General features: G+C 46.2%; 1 protein-coding gene across 2 annotated transcripts in view; it reads left to right on the top strand.

Annotated features, from left to right (window-relative positions):
* Positions 1-21,000, top strand: part of MAPRE3 (microtubule associated protein RP/EB family member 3) — a 202,983-nt gene that overhangs the window by 63,424 nt on the left and 118,559 nt on the right. Inside the window, exon 1 of one of the 2 annotated variants that reach the window (XM_030198626.1) lies at positions 4,327-4,357. The exons of the other annotated variant lie outside the window; for it this stretch is intronic. The gene's annotated coding sequence lies outside the window, so the exon portion shown is untranslated. Of the gene's footprint in view, positions 1-4,326; positions 4,358-21,000 lie in introns of those variants that run through there. 2 annotated transcript variants of the gene reach the window in all.

Here is a 21,000-nt window from a genome sequence, read left to right as displayed (position 1 = left end):
TCGAGCGATTATTACAGAGCTACTTCAATGTAGAGAAATGGCTCAATGGTTAAAGCAGACTAAAACAAAAGCAAAAATCCACAATATGAAAATGTTCAAAAAAGTGTAAATAAAAGGAAGGAAAAAGCCTCAAGAATCGTACAGAGCTAAATAGATCAAAGGATTTTCTCTTCATCATCGGCAAAAAACCTTCTTCGTTAATGTCTTGCAAATCTTTTTAGTGGTCTCTTTCGTTATTATAAATCCAAAATTCAATAATGCAATCAGTGCTGTGATTAGCTCTAACCAAGTCTTTACTTTTGCTGCAAAGGTGAAGCAGTCTTTTTAACAAAGCACGAAAACTTATCAATAGCATTCATCGTAAATGCAAAAGTAAAGCAATTATCTATATGAGGCACTTGTAGGACTTGTGCTGAAACGATTTCTTCTCTCCTTGCCCCAGTCCGACAATGGCCAGCGTTTCGCTCTGCTGCTTCAGGATCCTGGTTAGCGGGTCCTACTTTGCACCAACAGCACGTCTGGTTCTAAGTGCCTACCACGTCATTAATGGTTAAAGTAGCCAGCCGAGAGCGAGCACAGAGATCTAGAGGTTTCTAGTTCAAGTCCCAACGCTGCTTGCTATCAATAGTGCACAATGGTACAAACAGCTGTATTCTGCTACACTGTCTAGCTCTGGCTCTCAGCCACACAAGTTAGCTCCAGTGCTCGGCCAGTTCTACTGCACAGCCACACCATCCAATTCTTGACCCTCTCAGCAAGAAGATAGCTCTGGTGTAGGCATTGGACAGCTGATGTGGCTTCTAAGCCACATTTAGCAACTACCTTTTAGTGGTAAACTTTTGTTTGGAGAAAATCTAGAGAAGTTGGGTAAAGACCTAGGGAACTCCCAAGTCTCAGAGAGTGCCAGAGGACAAGTCTAAAGATTTTTTAAAATCCTTTCAGTTTCGTGTTAAGTTTCATGAGGCCAAATGCTACAGACCAGGCATATCTAACTTTCAGGGTTCCCACTTCAACACAGGCAATCCTCCGCCTTTAATTCTGACAGAAAGAACTCTGCTTCAAACTCCAGGTCTACCAATGCCTTCTGCATCTCCCAATGATGGGGGTCTTAGTTCACTCCTCGGGTTTAAAAGTAGTAGGACTCCTCTCCAGGTTCTATGAGGAGTGGATCAGAATTACCTCGGACCAGTGTGTCTTGGAAATACTGAAAGCAGGATTACAAACTGGAGTTCTCCCATTCCACTGCAGAATTTTTCTTGGAATCTCCATGCAAGCTCTAGCCAAATATCAAGCAGTTCAAGCCACTTTGCAAACGCTTCTTCATTTATGCACAGTCAAGACTGTCCCCAGTTGCAATTGGGGAATGGGAAGTTATTCCATTTACTCTGTAGTCCCAAAGAAGGGAGCTTCCTTCCACCGGAGTTTGGATTTCAAAAGAGTCAAGAGTGTTAAAGGTTCAATATTTCACAATGGGAACATTGCAGTCTGTAATAGTTTCAGTCCAGCAGGGAGAGTCCTCCCTGGATCTCGAGGAAGCATTCTTTCATATTCCCATTTTTACTTTCCCACAGAAGATGTGTGATTTGCAAGCCTGGGAGAACATTATCAATTTATAACCATGTCATTCAGCCTTTCCACATCACCAAAGACATTTTTTCAAGGTCATGGTAATAGTGGCAGCCTTCCTTTGCAAGGATGGATTGGAAGTTCATCCATACCTCGTGACTGGCTGATTTGCAATTCTTCCTATCAAGATTCATCCAAGATAGCTACTCTTCTTCATTCCTTAGGATTGGTATTCAATTCCACCAAGAATCGGTTGTTTCTGACACAAATCTTGGCGTATCTGTGAGTGATATTTGACATAGGCTTAGAGAAGACATTTCTTCCTGTTGCTCATCAGCAAAAGATTCACACAGAAGTAAGATTCTGCTTTCCCAACCAGGTCCTGGGGTCTATCAATATGTTCAAGTTCTGGGTGCAATGACATCTATCTTGGACATTCGTATATGGGCTAGATTCCACATCAGACCACTTCAGGGGTTCCTTCTCAGCTTTGGTCTCTATCTCTCTTGGATCTTCAAAGCCAAACTCAGCCTCAACTGGTGGATTCAGTACAGCCTTCCTCTGACAATTCAAAGTTCTCTCTCTCTCTCTCTCTCTCTGCAGGCGGCTATCCGCAGCTCATAAGCTGCTAGGGCGTGCCTTAGCTGGGTGCAATGGATTTCAAATCCCTTCCTCCTGAGTGGAGACAGGGCTGGCATATTTCGCAGATTCCTTGCATGACTTGATTTGGGTGTCAACCAAGCAGATATTTTTGGTGGTCACAGCCAGTCGTTTGATGTGGTTGCGCCACTGGGTGGCAGATGCAGTTTCAAATAGTGGCTGTTTAATAACCCTTTTAAGGACAAGCTTTTCTTTGGTGAGGACTTAGTGAAATTGGTGAAAGATCTGGGTGATTCAAAAACTTGCCATGATCCTGAGGATATGTCTAAACGTTTGCTCCAGTTGGATCATTCTCGCTCTCATTTTAAAGATACCAGGTGCCATCATCCAGGGCAGCCTAGTTTTCTTCAGAGATACAGGTATCAGTCCAAGCACAGTTTTGGAACTTCAGACTTTGTCCTGTTGAGTTCCTCTGGATTTCTCTTGAAGGGGTGATGGAGCACACAGTTCCATCTTTTCTTCTTAAGGTGGTTTCTTCCTTTCATCTCAATCAGCCTTTGTTTTTTCCTACTTTCTTAATGTTTGCCATGTACTCCTATACTATGTGGAAGTAACTAACACATTCCGTTGATCAGATCATTTGTTTGTGCTTTGCTCAGGACCTCAGAAAGGTAATGTAACTTCCAAAGCCATTCTAGCTTGCTGGGTCAAGGAGGCTATTTCATCTGCATATTTAACTACTTCCGGATGGATTTCAGGCGCCTTCTACCCAAGCTTTCATGACTTCGTGGGCGGACGTCTGTCTGTTCTCCCTGGAGGAAATATGTAGGGCGGCAACATAGTCTTCCTTGCATACCTTCTCCAGACGCTGTTGTTTGATTGTCTCTATTCATTCGGATGCATCTTTTGGAATATCAGTTCTATCCGTGGGAATTTCAGGTTCCCACCCAATTTTAGGACTGCTTTGCTACATCCCACAAGTCTCTGGATTCATCTACTGCTGACGCTAAGGAACAAAAAATTATTTCTTGCCTGATAATTTTCTTTCCTTTTGTTGCAGCAGATTAATCCAGAGGCCCACCCTGTTTTTCCGGCCGTTCCTGTCGGTTAGTTCTCTCTGTTGGAACTTGTTGCTGTATTTTAGATGGACTGTTGTAATTGGTTTACGTGTTTGCAGTTCTTAGTTTATCTCTTTTCCCTACGGGGAAGGAGAAATGTTATAATTCTGTTTTCTTCTGCTTTGTTTTGAGAGGTTCCACATTAGGAGTCACTGCCCAGGAAAAGGATCTAGGTGTCATTGTTGATGATACATTGAAACCCTCTGCTGAATGTGCAGTGGTACCTAAGAAAGCAAATAGAATGTTAGGAATTATTAGGAAAGGAATGGAAAACAAAACTGAGAATGTTATAATGCCTTTATATTGCTCCATGGTGCGACTGCACCTTGAATACTATGTGCAATTCTGGTCACTGCATCTCAAAAATGATATAGTGGCATTAGAAAAGGTACAGAGAAGGGCGACAAAAATGATAAAGGAGATGGGATGACTTCCCTATGAGGAAGGGCTAAAGCAGCTAGGACTCTTCAGAGAGAAGAGATGGCTGAGGGGGACATATGATAAGAGGTATGTAAAATACTGAGTGTAGTGGAACAGATAGATGTGAATTGCTTGTTTAATCATTCAAAAAATACTAGCACTAGGGGGGCAGGCAAAGAAGCTACTAAGTAGTAAATTTAAAACAAATTGGAGAAAATATTTTTTCACTCAACGAGTAATTAAACTTTGGAATTCTTTGCCAGAGAAAGTGGTATAAGCAGTTAGCAGGGTTTAAAACAGGTTTGGATAATTTCCTAAAAGAAAAGTCCATAAGCCATTATTAAGATGGACTTGGGGAAAATCCACTGCATATTCTAGGTTAATCAGATAAAATCGGTTTTACTGTTCTGGGGTCTTGCCAGGTACTTGTGAACTGGATTGGCGACTGTTGGAAACAGGATATTGGGCTTGATGGACCTTTGATCTATCCAGTATGGCACTGCTTATGTTATGTTATGTTACGAGAAATACTGACTGACCAAGGAACATTCCATCCTATAAGACAGTACAGTTATCTCCACCTGCTGGTAGATGGTCACAACCCACAGGTCTCTGGATTCATCTGCTGTAACTAAAGGAAAGAAAATTGTCAGGTAAGAAATAATTTTTCGTTATCCCACATGTTTTTGAATTATGTTATTTTTGACTCTACTACCTCTAGAGGAAGGACGTTTTAGGTATCAGCATCATTCTTGTAGAGAGAGAAAATCCATTGTCTAATGTCGATCTTGGGTCTTCTTTCTTGGAGCTTCACATTCCTTTCCTTCTCTCTCTTTATCATTTCTGAGAGGCTAGAGGCAGTTCAGAGAATGGCAGCTAAAATGATGTTAGATGAAACTGAATGATTTATATGTGTATAACCTACAGAAAAGGAGAGGATGTATAGGGTGGAGACATTTATCTACCAGTAACACATTTCAGGTACTTAAGAGGCACACCTTTTGTAACTGAAGAGAAATTATAGAACTGAGTATTATGATGTGAAACTGCTGTTCATCCCAGTGGCGTAGCCAGACTGCCAATTTTGGGTGGGCCTGAACCCAAAGTGGGTGGGCACAAAATTTTCTCTGTACCCCCCCCCCCCCCAAGCAAAATTTAGTCACACTCAGATGCATTTGTCACACAGGGTGAAGTGCTGCTTTTCAGTGCATCCGATTTCAGACAATTTATTTAATAGCCTAATCCTTTTCAGTGAGCTTTCAGAGGCCAAAACCTCCTGCCTCAGGTCAGTATAAAGCTGTTACGGTATCCTCTCCTGACCTAAGGAAGGAAGTATTGGTCTCTGAAACTTTATTAACACCATATTACTTTATCCTAAATTAAAAATAAAATTATTTTCTTTACCTTTGTTGTATGTCCATTTACTTTTTCTCATTGTGTTGCTCCCAGTCTCTAGATTCTGCTTTCCTTCGTTTTCACTTAACTCTTCTGCCAGGGTTTCCTGGCCATTTGTCATTTTTCTCTCCTTTTTCTTTGCTTTCTTCAATATTTTTCTGCCTCTCTCTGTTTCCAGATTTAATTCATTCTTACTATCCATTCTTTAATTTCCTTCATATACTTATGGTTTTTCATCTTTTTCTCACCCTTGTTCTCCCCATGCCCCTTCCTCTTATTCTCCAATCTTTCACTACTCCCCCTTTCCATGCAGCAGCTCTCTTCTTTCTCTCCCCATCCTTCCAGTGTCTCCCCTCTCTCTCCCCATCCTTCCAATAGTCTCCCCTCTTTCTTTCTGCATCCTTCCATCGTGTCACCTCTTTCTCCCTACCCTTCCATCCAGCGTCTTCCCTCTTTCTCTCCCCATCCTTCTACCCATCTACCCTCTCTCCTGATCTTTCCATCTAATGTCTCTCTCCCTCCTTCTAACCAGTGTCTATCTCTCTACCCTTTTCTGTTCAGTGTCCCTTCTCTCTCCATATCCTTCCAGTCTCTCCCCTTTCTCTCTGCATCCTTCCATCCAGTGTCTCTCTCCCCATCCATCCGTTTTCCCTCTTTCTCTGCCATCCTTCCATCTGTTTTCCCTCTTTCTCTGCCATCCTTCCATCTTCTTCCATCTCTGTACCTCTATCTTCCTCCATGTTTAGTATCTCCTTTTCTCTGTGTCCCTATATTTCTCTGCCATCCTTCCATCTGTTTTCCCTCTTTCTCTGCCATCCTTCCATCTTCTTCCATCTCTGTACCTCTATCTTCCTCCATGTTTAGTATCTCCTTTTCTCTGTGTCCCTGTATTACTCTGTCCATCTTCTTCCCTCTCTTTGTCCCCAGTGCCAATATATCTCTACCCTCTCTGACCCTACCCCATCCAGCTTCTCTCCCACTCACTCCCTCTTCTTTCCAGCATCTGGTTTGGTTGCTTGATTTCCTGCCTCCCTCCCTCAAGCTGTAGGTTTAATATTCCCTTTTCCTTCATCTCCTTGGTCTGGTATCTCTGTTTCCCTTCCCTCCCTCCTTGTGCTGTACCAGCAGTTCTCTCCCTTCCACCCAGATCCCCTCCTCCTCTTCCTACAGCAGCTCTCTCCCTTCCACCCAGATCCCCTCCTCCTCTTCCTTCAGCAGCTCTCTCCCTTCCATCGTCCCCTCCTTCTCTTCCTCCCATGTCCAGCAGCTCTTTCCCTTCCCTCCAGTCCCTTCCTCCTCTTCCTCCCTTGTCCAGCAGCTCTCCAACCCCTTCCTCCTCTCCCTCCCATGTCCAGCAGCTCTCTCCCTTCCATCCAGTCCCCTCTTCCTGTTCCTCCCATGTCCAGGAGCTCTCCCCCTTTCCTCCAGTCCCTTCTTCCTCTTCCTAGCTTGTCCAGCAGCTCTCCAACCCCTTCCTCCTCTCCCTCCCATGTCCAGCAGCTCTCTCCCTTCCATCCAGTCCCCTCCTCCTCTTCCTCCCATGTCCAGCAGCTCTCTCCCTTCTATCCTGATCCCCTCCTCCTTTTCCTCCCACCTCCAGCAGCTCTCTTCCTTCCCAGTTCCCTCTAATAATCCCCTTCCTCCTACAAGTCTGACTCTGTCTCTGGCAAAAGTATCCCTCCCCTCTCCCCCCCCCCCCCAACCAACCACAAATCCAGCACTTACTCTTCCAGGCCCGCCATCCAAATCCTTCATCGCTGACGCTGCCTTTCTCCCGCGGCTTCCGGGAGGCAGCGATCAGCGTTACCTGTCAGTGCCTGCCCTGAAATTGTATTTTCTCTTCTCCCCAGGCTTCACCCCGCTCGTTTCTTCGCTCGTCGCGTTGCTATTCAAACAGGCAGCTCCGCTCCTCTCTGCCGCGTCTATCCGGCCCTACTAAACAGGAAGTGCATCAGAGGGCCGGATAGACGCGGCAGAGAGGAGCGGAGCTGCCTGTTTGAATAGCAGCGCAGCGCGACGAGCGAAGAAACGAGCGGGGCGAAGCCTGGGGAGAAGAGAAAATACAATTTCAGGGCAGGCAATGACAGGTAACGCTGATCACTGCCTCCCGGAAGCCGCGGGAGAAAGGCAGCGACAGCAATGAAGGATTTGGATGGGTGGGCCTGGAGGGAAAGTGGGTGGGCCTGGGCCTGTCCAGGCCCACCCGTGGCTACTCCCCTGGTTCATCCATCTTATAAAATGTCCTGACGTGCTCGTCTACTGATTACTGTTGAAGCATTTCTAGTAACCCTCTCTCTAACTAATGTATATTAGACTTCCATACTGGTAGACTGTGTTGGATATGTTATCTTATTTTTGCTTAGTCATCTCCATGAAAAAGAGGGTGGAGGATTTTAGACCTGCATGTTGTTCACTAGGCAGGGTTTCTGATCCACCCTGTCTGTCCTTATTCAGTTTTGGCAATGAATCCAGAACATGTCCAAATCTGAAGACGTGACCTGAAAATAAGAAATGCCAGAGGGCATGCACTGCCTTCATTTTCTTAGGCTAGGGTGGAATAGGAAATGCGGCATATTCAAAGAAAACAGATCAGGCGGCTTTGAAATGCTTCCCTTTAGCTAAATTGGAATCTAGGACATATTTTCGCACTTTGCTCCACCTGAGCTTGGAAGAAATCTTTGTTTTTTTTTTTTATTTGTAAGAAGTCTTTTATTGAAAATTTGCAATAAACAATATACAATATTCATCGCTCTACACTGGTATGTTTACAATGTAGTCCAGACAAGATGAGACCCAGATAGTGCAGTTTGCTGCCACAGTACAACAGTGAAATATAACTGTAGAAACTTCAACTTTTTGTTATTTTGTTTTAATAATGAAAACATTTCCCCCCCCCCATCCCCCATCTAAACAACCGCCCCATCCTTTATTAAAACCTACCCAATCCCTCCCACCCCCTTCTATTTCCCTGCCCTTCACGACTGTCTCACTATGCGTCATTCACACTTCTCACATGTGCCTGTTCTAAACATTACCTACTGCATTAACAAAGAACTGCCATATGTCATGCCACTTGTGCGTTTGATGTCTCCTGACTGCCAAGAGTCTTTCCATCTCGCACACATGTTTCAGTTTATTGTGCCATCTCTTAACCGACGGGACCCCCTGTTGTTTCCAGTGCTGTGCAATTGTCACTCGGGCAACACATACCGCCTGCCTCAGCAGCTTATGCTGCGCAGCCGGCATGCCCTCTACTTTTGCAGCAAAAAGAAACACCATCGAGGCCCAAGGAATGGGTGTTTGTAACCAGCTCTGCAGCCTGTTTTGAACTGCCTTCCAGAAAGCTCTCACTTTATGACAATTCCACCAAAGGTGTCCCATCGTCCCCCTCATACCACACCCCCTCCAGCAAAGACCTGATGTATTTGGGTATATGCGCTGGAGGCGATCAGGAGTAAGGTACCATCTGTATAGCACCTTCATAGCATTTTCCTTTAGCGGGACGTGTATGGAGACCCTTGTCGCTTCACGTTCTATTCTCTCCCACCCCGGCACATCCAGTGTCACCCCCAAATCCCTCTCCCAAGCCCTCCTATGACACTCATACACAGGGTTCTGCGTAGTGATATATTTGTAAAGTGTGCCTATCAAGCCTCTAGAAGTGGTTAACTTTGGTCCGCTTAATTACCGTAGTAACGGCCTTGGTGCGAAGGAAGTGTGCTAGTTGGTAGTATGCAAAATCGTCTCTCAACACCCCAGGGTTTCGTGACTGCAGCTCTCCAAATTCAAGGAGAGTGTCTCCATCAAACAGCTGGTCCCATGTTCGTAGCCCTTCCCTGTACCACCTCATGACCGAGCCCTCCGTCGTCCCAGGCAGGAATAACGGGTTGTGTGCTATAGGGGCCAAACGTGTCAAAGTACACCTGCCCCCCGGAAACAACTTATCCCAATAGTGAAGGGTAACCTCCACCGAGGGACAGACGCTCTCAGCAAGCTTGCGAAATGGCTTTGGTAGCCACATAAGCGCTCCCAGCGGTGTCGTACCTGCAGAATGTTGTTCCAAGTGCACCCATTGTCTGTCCGGGTATCCCTGATACCATTCCAAAGCTACCTTTCCTTGGGCCGCCCGGTAGTACCAGAAGACATTCGGGACCGCCAGGCCTCCCCGACGTCTCCCTTGATACAACAGGGCACGAGACAGCCTAGGATGTTTTCCTGCCCAGACGAAACGCACAATTCTATCTTGCAAAGAGGCAAGAAATCGTCTGGGCATCATTACAGGTAGCACCTGGAATAAGTATAAGATTCGAGGTAAGACGTTCATCTTAAGAATTGCTATACGACCGAACCAGGAGACCTCTAGATCACCCCAGCGTTCCATATCTGCCGCAAGGGCTCGAACCAGGCCTTTATAGTTAGCGGAGAATAAGTCAGACAAGTTGGAAGTGAGGTTCACCCCCAGGTATCGAATGTGTCTACCCGCCCACCGAAAAGCATGAGCAGCTTTAAGTTCTGCAACTGTATCTTCCGGTAGAGAGATATTCAGGGCCTCAGACTTAGTCATGTTGACTTTGAAGCCCGATACTACAGAATACTCCTCAATAAGTTGAGTAAGCCTAGGGAGCGCGTCGTGGGGGCGGGTAATATACAGCAAGACATCGTCCGCAAAGAGTGCCATTTTATGCATTCTCCCTGCCACAGTAGGCCCTGCAATCAGCGGATCTTTCTGAACCTTAGAGGCAAATGGCTCCATGACAATAGCAAACAAAAGAGGGGAAAGAGGACAACCCTGTCTTGTGCCCCTATGCAAGGAAAATGAATCTGAGTGACTGCCGTTAATCTTAATGCAAGCTCTGGGGAAGGAATAAAATGCTTGTATCCAGCCCCTGAACCGTGTGCCAAACCCCAAAGTCTCCAAGGTCCTATACATAAAGGGCCAGTGGACCCTGTCGAAGGCCTTTTCTGCATATAGGCTTAAGAGGCACAATTTGGGTCTCTGGTTTCGCTTGGCCAAGTATATAAGATCTAAAGTGCGTCTGATATTGTCCATCGCCTTTCGATAGGAAACAAAGCCCACTTGGTCAGGGTGCACTAAGGTTGGCATGAGCGGTGCCAGCCTATTAGCAAGGACTTTAGCCAGGATTTTTACGTCAGCATTTAGTACAGATATAGGCCTATAAGAGCCACATTCAGTGGGATCTTTGCCGGGCTTTGGGATCACCGCTATCCAGGCCTCCAGCATTGTTCGTGGCAGGTTTCCTCCCACCCCTACCTGATTAAACATATCTGCAAGCAAGGGGGCCAATTCAATGGCGAATGTCCGGTAGAACTCGTTGGGGAAGCCGTCTAGCCCCGGAGACTTGTTTGAGGGCATACCTCCAATCGCCTCCTGGACCTCTTTAGGTGTAACAGGCCTCTCTAACAGTTCCTAGTGTTGCTTAGCTAAAGGGATGAGATCACTGTCTTGCAAATAGTTATCTATTTTTTCCCTAGGAGGTTCAATCTCCTGCTCGTAGAGCTTCTGATAATACTCTCTGAAGCGCTGGCGAATGAGTGCCGAATGTCGCAACAAACCACCCCCTCTATCTTTCACCTGCTTAATCATTCTATCCACTTTCTGTCTTCGCAATCGCATTGCCAAGAGGCGCCCAGCTTTGTTAGTTAATTCATATGATTGTACACCCTGTCTCTCCCTTATTAGCTCAAGTTGTTCCGAGTACATCGAATCCAACGCCATTCTCTCCCTACACAGGGCATCCCAGATTTGTGGCGAGGGACCAGCCTTGTGCTGTTGCTCCAGTGCCTGTATACGTCCTATGCATGCGTTTAAGCGAGATCTACGGGTCCTTGCACGAGTACTAGCCAATTGCAAAAAGTGTCCTCTGGACACCGCCTTTAAAGCGTCCCACACCACATGCAACGGTGGGCCAGAAGCTAAGTTGTGGTCGAGGTAATCTTTAAACACCTGCTTGTAGCCCTCCACCACCTGCTCATCCTGCAACAGGCTCGCGTTCAGAGACCAGCGTCTGTCTTTCACTTCAGTCTGAATGTTTGGGAGAGTGACCCATATTGGGGCGTGATCAGATATCGTCATACTACCAATTCCAGCGTCCGGGCCTAATTCCACTAATGTGGTGTCTAGGAAGATGTAGTCAATACGGGAGTATGTTTCATGTACCGGAGAGTAGTAAGTGTAATCCCTTTCTGTATGGTGTGTCAGTCTCCAAAGATCTAAGAGTCCCAGGGAATAAGCCAACGAGGCCAGCGATCGCGCCTCTTTGTGCCCCTCCATCCTAACTGCCCCAGAGCGGTCGTGTCCTGGATTCATAACGGCATTGAAGTCACCCCCAAGTATAAGCGCCCCCGTAGTAAAGGTCCCCAATAAGGTTCGAATTTTGTTTAAAAAATCCCCTTGTCCAGAATTTGGGGCATATATTGATGCTACCGTGAGGACTACTTGGTCTAGCGTAAGTTGTAAAAATAAAAAACGCCCCCCAGGGTCTCTTTTAGTCTGCGTCACCTGGGCCCCCAGTGAAGAGTGCAGCAATATCGCCACTCCTCCCCTCCTTGAATCCGCCCCGGATGCGCAGTAGACCCCTGAGTAACCAGGGCAGGAGAGAAATTTCTCATGTTTGCGACGCAGGTGTGTTTCTTGCAGTAGAACTATGTGTGGTTTTAACCGGTGGAGTTCCCCATAGAGCTTCTGTCGTTTTTGAGGCATGTTAAGTCCCTTGACGTTATAGGAGACTACCTTCAGCTCAGGACACATGTCTTAGTGTGTAAAAAAGAGCTAAAATCTGCAGAGAATAAAAGCAATGTACATCCCCTTTGTGAGCAGCACAGGTCAGTATAGCAATAATTGTTACCTATGTCTTCCCTCCCCCCCCCAACCCTCCCTCGTCTCGTTCCCCCAATCCCTCCCCAACATCTCCCCACTGTTACACCAGCCAGGAGTGTAAAACCCCTAGATGAGTTCCGAGTAAGTGGGTCACAACACTCCCGACACCCCAGCCAGACATCCCCTCCCCCCGCCCAGTTGCATTCCAGCATTCAACCGTTATGGTATACAACCCTGTCCATCCCCCTTCAACATAGTGTTAGTTCCTATAGAGTGTATCTATACACTTCCAGCCTCGGCCAACCACATCATGTCATTCGTGCAATTCAATCAAACTTATAATCCCATAACCCTCACCTTACAGCAATAATTAGCTGGTCATCCACCAGACTTGGTCGCCTGTTTGAACAGCTCCTGGCAGACCAACGGGAGCCAGGCACAATGACATATATCTATGTCCATTTACTCAGTCCAAGTGTCTTTTTTCTGAACTGGAATCTGTCCAATCATCTCTTATTGTTGCCACGTCGCCCCGATGTTCTTTGCCAGCCCTGAAGCTTAGGCATGGTGGATGATGCCAGCTCACCTGGTGGGATAGCCGAGTTCACCAGCTCTGCCGCGTGTAAGGCCTCCCAGGCTTCTTGTAAGGATCGCACACGATATTTGCTACCCTTCAGGGTAAAGTTCAAAGAAAACGGGAAGCCCCATCTGTATTGCACTTGATGTTTTGTTAAAATATCTAGGGCTGGTTTCATTTGTCGTCGTTGCTGCAGGGTATATTGCGACAAATCTTGATACACCAATACCTTTGCGCCTCCAAACTCCAGATTCTGCGCCTTCCGCGCCTTTGTCATGATCAATTCCTTGGTTTCATATTTGTGGAAGCGGACAATAATATCTCGCTGTTGCTGTTCTTTGCGAGCTCCAAGCGCTCTATGCGCTCTGTCCAGTTCCACGGTATTCTCTCCAGCTTCTGGGCCAAGTAAAGAGGCACATATCGTCTGCACAATCTGTGTAACGTTCTCTATTTCTCCTCCTTCTGGCACCCCCCGAAACCTAAGGTTGTTTTGCCTCCCTCGATTTTCCAAATCATCTATCTTATATTCTAGTTCCAGTCGGTGTTTGTCCAGTTCAAGCAGCTTCTCGTTATGTTTAAGCAGTGTCTCTGCCTGTTCTTCTAGTTTAAGTTCTACATCTTCCACCCGCCCCCCCAACTCACGGAGATCTGTGCTCAAGGAATCCATGCGTTCCAGGATTTCATCCTTCGACTGCTTTATCTCTGCCTGAATATTCGCTAAGAACTTCCGCAGTTCAGTTGGGATACCTTTTTTGGAGGGCGGGTGTCGCTGCTCAGCCTGAGACTGGGCCGATTCGGAGTCGGAATGCGAGGCTCGCTCTGGTGTCTCGTGGCGTTTGGCGCTTTTTCCCGCCATGATTTTCTCCGATCGCTCACTCTCTTTTTTGCGTGTAGCGGGAGTTTTGCTCATCGCCAATTCTGTTGAAGGGAGAATTTAATAAGCTGATATCGCTATTTTCTCACGCTTGCTGCCTTTTTTTATTGCTGTTTAAAGCTGAAATCTAGCGCGAGGAGACGGAGCTTCCAAGCTAGGCTGCCATCTCTCCCGGTGACGTCACTTCCTCCTCCAGAAATCTTTGTTTTTAATATTATTTTTTTTTTTTTTACCTTCCCCATTGGAGGTGATAGTGTGTGATTTGATAAAGAGAAAGCTGATCTTTGAAGTGGTAATTCTGTTATAGTATTCACTTAAATTCTAACCAGTTACAATGATAGCCAGGTGTACTACTTCCCCACACATTACCCATGCCATTGTGGATTTTGCCACAGCCTGACAGTTTACAATATGGAAAGACTTCCAAATGACACAGCCTTAGTTCTATCTGATTTTGTGAGCAATTGAAAGTTTTGTCAACTATCTGGGTCCTTCCAGAGCTTATGGTATGGTAATATGAGAGAGCAATTGTGCAGTTAGAAGAGTTCAATTGTTTAACTCTGAGAGTACTGTATATTTCTATTAGACTTTTAGGATTTTATTTTTGTCATTAAACTGATCCATCAATTTGCTGCTCATGCAACAAACCCTGGACTCAGTCAAAGGTGGATCACATGTGCAAATACTTGTAATTGTAGGCCATTAACACCTAAAGAGATGAAAAATTAAAAATATAAATACAAGAACATTCAAATAATTCAAATCCACCCCCTCTGCATTTACTCTGAAGTCTCCTTTTTTTTTTTTTTGGTACATTTGTACCCCGCGCTTTCCCACTCATGGCAGGCTCAATGCGGCTTACTTGGGGCAATGGAGGGTTAAGTGACTTGCCCAGAGTCACAAGGAGCTGCCTGTGCCTGAAGTGGGAATCGAACTCAGTTCCTAAGTTCCCCAGGACCAAAGTCCACCACCCTAACCACTAGGCCACTCCTCCCTCCTTCTCTCTCAACCCTTTTTCCATTTTAGGCATACCTTCCAGTGCAAATGATTTCAAATGTCTAACATTTTATAAAAATTAGAATATAAAGTTGTTACTAGTTTTATTCTGGCATTCTTAAACTCTTAAGGTTTTTTTGAGTTTTCCAGTACAATAGAGCATCGTATGAAAAATCATATTACTTGGGCCCTGATTAACTTGAATGGAGAATGTGGGCACCCTATAGCTCAGCCTAATCTTCCCTTTCACCTCCAGTTTCTTTAATTTTTGGTATGCCATGTGATTCAGAGAGTTGAGCTAAGACTTGCAAACCCTTCAGTAAGAACATGTGCCACGAGCAACAGGGTTAGTAAAGTGCTGGGCATGTCAGCTGAGCCGTTGGGGGTTGGATTGGGCCCTGCAGGGACTCCTGTTTTTGGGCCGCATCCTCCTTTGACCATTCCAGATTTTTTTTTTTTTGCTGTTTGCAAGTTTGGCTGTTTTATGTTTAAATCATGTTTATTCGAACAACATACACAATAGCAAAACTACTTTTGTTACAGAAATGGAGTTTTTACATTTCTTCCCTTCCCCCCCCTTCTATCCCCCCCTACTCCACCCCCCCATTCTCCCTCCCTTATACTAATATCACATTATTCATACATTCAATAAATGACTTCGTGCTGATGGAGTTAACGTATTCCAAAGAGGTGCCCACAATTGCTGACATTTTTCCCCTGCCTGTGATTCAAAGTCAACAATCTCCACCCTCTCTATCCGCATCCTTAACAGCATTTTCGACCGCCACTGTTGGAGGGAGGGCGCTTTAGTAGCCAACCACTCCGTTAGGATAATCTGTTTGCCAGCTATCACAGTTCTGGCTACAAATGCTGTAAAGCCCCTCGCCAAGGGCTGCCGCAACTGGGGTTGGCCAAACAGTAGAGCCGGATCATAGCTCCAACGCTGGTGCCAGATTTTATTAACATAGTTTATAATGGCCTTCCAGAGTCCTTCTATGCTTTTGCATGTCCAAAACATGTGTCCTAAGTTGGCACCCTCTGTTCCACACTTCGGGCACTCCCCCTAGGACGACAGACCCATATAAAACGCTCTTCTAGGGGGAATATGCAGCCGAAAAACAAATTTGTACTGTAATTCCCAGTGTGTAGACTGGTATGTCACCCTTCTGAGTGATAATACGTGAGACCGCACCAACGCTGAAGCAACATCTGTTCCCAAGTCTGTTGTCCACTGCTGAGATAGAGTTTTATAATCCGGCTCTGGCATAGTATCCTTTATGTGCCTGTGGTGGTGGGAGAGTGGCACTCTCTGTTGGGCCTCTAGGGAGAAAGCCAACGCAAGTTCCTTCTGAACATCCTCCGCTAGGTGCTCCCAGGGCAGAGATGTCACATAATGTTTTAACTGCTCATAGTGAAATCGTTCTCCATCAAGAAGGCCGTATTCTGTTTTCAGGGCCTCGAACGATTTCATGCGCCCCTCCCGGGTCAGCACCTGTAGCAGGTACTCCAATCCCCGCTTTTTCCATTTCCGAAATGCCCCATACATACTGCCTGGTACAAAGGTCGAGTTGTCACAAATGGGTAAGTATGGCGAGACCTTTGTTGAAAAATGATGCATCCTACTAACCCATTTCCAGGTTGCTACTGCTGTTCTCATAATCAGGGCTTGCTGTAGGACCTGCGGGGTGGGTACTCCAGTCGAGTGCAGATAGTTGCTGAAATGGGTCCCCAAAGTAAAACTCAGTTCCACAGAAGTATCTGAAAAGTCGCTTATTCCTCGGAACCAATCATTTATATGTCTCATTCCACAGGCCACATTAAAGTACCGCACACTCAACAATCCTAATCCGCCATATTCCACTGGTACACATAGTACCCTCACCGGCAATCGAGCTCTTTTGCCCCGCCATAAGTAGTGTTGAATCATTCTGTCCAGCTCTTTCTCGTCCTTCTTGTTCAGGTATAACGGCATTGTTTGTAGCACATATAACCACCTCGGGGCAATGATCATGTTGTATAAGGCTATTCGGCCCAACAAAGAGAGAGGCAATGCTGTCCATGCTTGTAGACTATTTCTTGTATTCGTTAGCAGTCTTTGTATATTAAGATCATATAGTTCCCTCCGTTCTGCGGAAACTAGGACTCCCAAATATTTAAATTTACCTTGAGCTATCTGGAAAGGTATCTGCCCTCCCCCTGCTCCCCCTCCCCCGCATGTCCTATCTGCAGTACCACCGATTTTGATAAATTTAACTTAAATCCTGATATATGTCCTTACTGCCTAATGTGTTCTAATAGGACCTCTGTAGATCTTTGTGGGTTGGTCAACGTTAGCAGCAAATCGTCCGCATACGCCAGCACTTTTATTGACTGCTCCCCTACCTGGACCCCTTCAACTGTTTGTTCTGCTTTCAGCATGCGCAGTAGAGGCTCCAATGCCAGGACGAACAGCAGGGGAGAGAGGGGGCAACCTTGCCTAGTGCCCCGCTCTATTTTAAATTCACTACCCTTCAGGCCATTTACCAGTACTCGCGCCGTGGGGTGACAGTAAAGAACCTTAATTATTTCTAGAAACTTACTAGTAATACCCATATGTTCAAGCACCTGAAACAGGTAACCCCATTGCACCCGATCAAACGCTTTTTCCGCGTCTAGGCTGAGTATCCAAGCCGGCTCAGCTTTCTCTATGCACACTGCCATTGCCAAAAGTAATCTGCGAACATTTTGGGTAGTTTGTCGACCTCTCACAAATCCTACTTGTTCAGTACCTACTAAACGAGGTAGGCAGTCAGCCAGTCTTTTGGCCATCACTTTGGCTAAGATTTTAATATCTACGTTAAGAAGTGATATTGGCCTGTATGCATCTGCTCTATCTGGTGACCTACCCGGCTTGGGAATTAATGTCATCAATGCCTGATTTGCATATGGAGGGAACTGGCCCGCAGCTATTACACCCTCATAATATTCCAACAAGGAAACCAGCGCTTCTGGGGCCAGCATTTTATAGTATTCCCCCGTGTAACCATCCGGGCCCGGGGCCGATCGGAGCTTTAACCCCTTAATCGTTCTTTTCAATTCCTCTAGGGTCAAAGGAGCATTTAATCCCTCTTGCTCCTCTTCGGTCAACCTATCCAGGCCAGCTTTCCTCAAATATTGCTCTGTTATTTGTACTTCACTTGTTGGCCCGGCTGCATATAGCTTGGCATAGTGCTCGTCAAATATCTGTGCAATCTCTTCTCTAGAATTAACCAATGACCCCGCCTGATTTTTTACCGCTACAATGGCCCTAGACCCCCCCCCCCAGTTCTTAATCACTCTTACTAACAAAGGACTTGCTTTATTCCCAAATCTACTTAACTTATATTTGTAGTATATAGCAGACCGTGTCTCCCGTTCATGCAGAAGGGTGTTCAGCGCCACCTGAACCGCCCTCAATCTTTCTAATGACTCAGGAGTGAGCTTGCACATGTGTGTACGTCTGGCCCTCTGAAATTCTCTCTAAATGTAAAATACTAGCTTGTTGTCGCTTGCGCCGGGCACTACAGTATGCGATAATATCTCCCCGTATCACTGCCTTGGAAGCATTCCAAAACAGCACCGGTTGTGTTTCTGTGTGCACCCCATTGTAAGTAATATATGTGTCCCATTTCTCTCGCAAATATGCTTGAAATCGCGCATCTCCTTGCAGATATGCCGGGAACCGCCATCCCTTACCCCCTTCCCTATCCGCCGGGACAGCAATATCCAGCCACACCAGCGCATGGTCTGAGACTTCCTCGGGACCCACCTCTGCAGCTTGCACCCAGGGGAACATGGTGGACTCCAACAATATGTAATCTAAACGGGCTAATGTGCCATGCGCCCGTGATCTGTGGGTGTATTCCCTATCCCCAGGGTGCAGGATTCTCCAGGCATCCACCAACCCCAACATTTTCCGGAGGGCACTGAAATCTTTACGCCTTTGTCCTTGGTAATGTGGAGAGGTGGGGCTCGATGTATCCAGCTCAGGGTCTGAGGCCATATTGAAATCCCCAACAACTATCAATTTTGCCGTTTTATACTGCAAGCAGGCGCTTCCCAGGGCCGCATAAAAACCCGGGCCATATACATTTACCAATATAAACTCCACTCCTTGTATCCAAATCTTCAAAATAAAATACCTCCCCTGTCCTCCCTGTGTTAACACATCAACTTTGCACGAGAGCCCTTTCCTAATCAAGACCGCCAGGCCTCCTCTCCGCCCCTGCGCAGCTACTGCATAACACTCTCCCACCCAGGTCTTTTTCAATTTAGTATGCTCCTGGTCATTCAACCGCGTTTCCTGCAGACAAGCTATATCTGCTTTATGCCTTCGTAGCGCTTGCAGAATCTTGTAACGTTTCGTGGGGGTGCTAATCCCCCCCATGTTCCACGATATTATCCGTGCTGGCATGATGTTTCTAAAACTGCCTCCGCGACCAACCCCTGAGCTCCTTTTCCATCTATTTGGCTTCTCCCCATTATCAGCTGATCTTCCTTTTGTGTACCTATACCAACTAACTTCATATATCTCCATCTTCTTTGCACTTTTAATCTGGTGATATTTAATAACCTCCCGTTCCATCTACCATTTCCCCCACCCAAACCCACCCTCCCATGCTTCCTTTTATCTACCGCCCTTTCTATACTCTAGGCCCAACCTAGTTATGGAACTGAATCATGCTATTCAGCTAGTGACCCCCACCCGCCATACTCAAATATGTGTAGATTGCTTTTCTCTCTACTCACGTATAGTCCAAACTCTGTGCCCCCTCTGTGTTAAGGCCTGTTATCTTGCTCTTGTCCTGTTCCCGTGATGTCCTTGTCCCGGAGGAATTTTCGTGCGGCCTCCACAGTCGGAAACGTATGCCATTGGTCTTGTAGCTGCACCTTCAATTGTGCTGGATATTGTAAAGCAAAGTGGATTTTTTTGCTGATTAACGCAGTGCACAATGGGTGGAACTGTTTACGCTTTGCTTGCACCTCAGTTGAGAAATCTTGGAATATTAAGACGTTCCTCCCGTTATATTTGAAAGTCTCCCTCTTCATGCGAAAGCCTTGTAGGATTTCTTGCTTGTGCCTGTAGTTTAACAGCTTGGCTACCACAACTCGAGGTCTTCCCTGCGCCTCCATCTTTCTCCCCACTCGGTGGGCCCGCTCCACCACCACTGGCCCCATAGAATCTGTTAGGGCCAGTTCTTTCGATAGCCACGTCTCCAGCCATACCTCCAGATTACGTTCCGGGAGCGATTCAGGGAGTCCCACCAGACGTATATTGTTTCTGCGGGAACGATTCTCCAGATCTTCCAACTTGGAGGCATGTGTTTCCATCTGCTGTTGCAGGTTGGTTATGTCCGGCCCGTAAGCACGCGCCTCATCCTCCATCGCCGCTATTCGCACTTCCGCGTCGCTCACGCGGGTTTGCAGACCTGCCAGCGTGGTTTGGATCCCTTCCAGCTTTCTATCGAGCGCTGCCCATTTCGGCTCCCACGCCCTTGTCATTGCGGAGGTGAGTTGTTCCAGCTGAGCTTCCGAGAACACCACCGGAGCCTCGTGTGCGCCGTCCACCATTTTGTTTTCGCCGACCGCGACTTTAATTTTCTCTTTTTTAGTGGTCTTTGGCGCTTTTGTCGCGGGTGTGCTGCGGAGATATCTATCCATGTGGGGTTCACACACTTCGCTATGAAAAAATATTTCGGCTGCAATCTTTAATTTATGCTAATTGCAGGTGAGGGTTCCAGAGCCCAAGCAACCGACTGCTGCTTAGCTCATAGCACCACGTCCAATTCCAGATTTTTAAAAAATCACTTACTGTTTAACAATATGTGTACATAAATGTCAATTTGGATTTTTTTCTCATTTGATTAAAGCAATATTGTCAGTTAGATTTTTAGCATACAATATTATGAATGGTTTTAAATGTTTTTTGTTTAGTATTGATGAAATAAAATTGATATTTGAATACCGTCCTTCACATCAGCAGCAGATGAAGCCAGAAACTAGTGGGTTGTGTCTGTCTATCTGGAGATAGAGATCACTAACTTGAATCCAGTGATATAGGACAGGTAGCTCCCCAGAATGTCAGTTTCCTTGTCATGAAGCAGATGAATCCATTACGAATTGGTTATGTCCATCAACCAGCAGGGGGAGATAGAGAGCACTGAAAAACCATAGTGCCTCATGGCCAGCTAGCTCCATCTGCCTCTTCAGTATTCTGTATCTTCCCAGCAGGGTTGGACGTAGCTTATCCAGCTCCTTCAGAAATCTGCCTGGGGTGGCTCCTGTGCTTTGGCCAGTTGTAGCAGGGGTGTTGTGGCTGGTGGTGCCCACTTTAAAGGCACATAGGTTCGCCCTTTCCCGGCCCCCGATGTGGATGTAGACACACAGGTTTGCCCTGTCCCTGTCTTTTCCCACACTCTCCTTTGTGGATGCAGGCACATTGGTTCGGCCTTTCCCTGCCTTTCCCACTCTACTGATCCTCCGGAGTTGGAAATTTGCTTCTATTGCTGTTGCCTCTAACTTTCCTCACAGCGTTAAAAAAAAAAAAAAAAGTGTTGTGCTTTGGCGCTGCGATTCCAGAAAAGAGGTTTTCTTCTGA

This window comes from Microcaecilia unicolor, chromosome 3, assembly GCF_901765095.1.
Source record: "Microcaecilia unicolor chromosome 3, aMicUni1.1, whole genome shotgun sequence".
NCBI classification, from domain to species: Eukaryota; Metazoa; Chordata; class Amphibia; order Gymnophiona; family Siphonopidae; genus Microcaecilia; species Microcaecilia unicolor.
The sequence above is the reverse complement of the archived record's forward strand: the minus strand, read 5'-3'. Positions and strand labels throughout refer to the sequence as shown.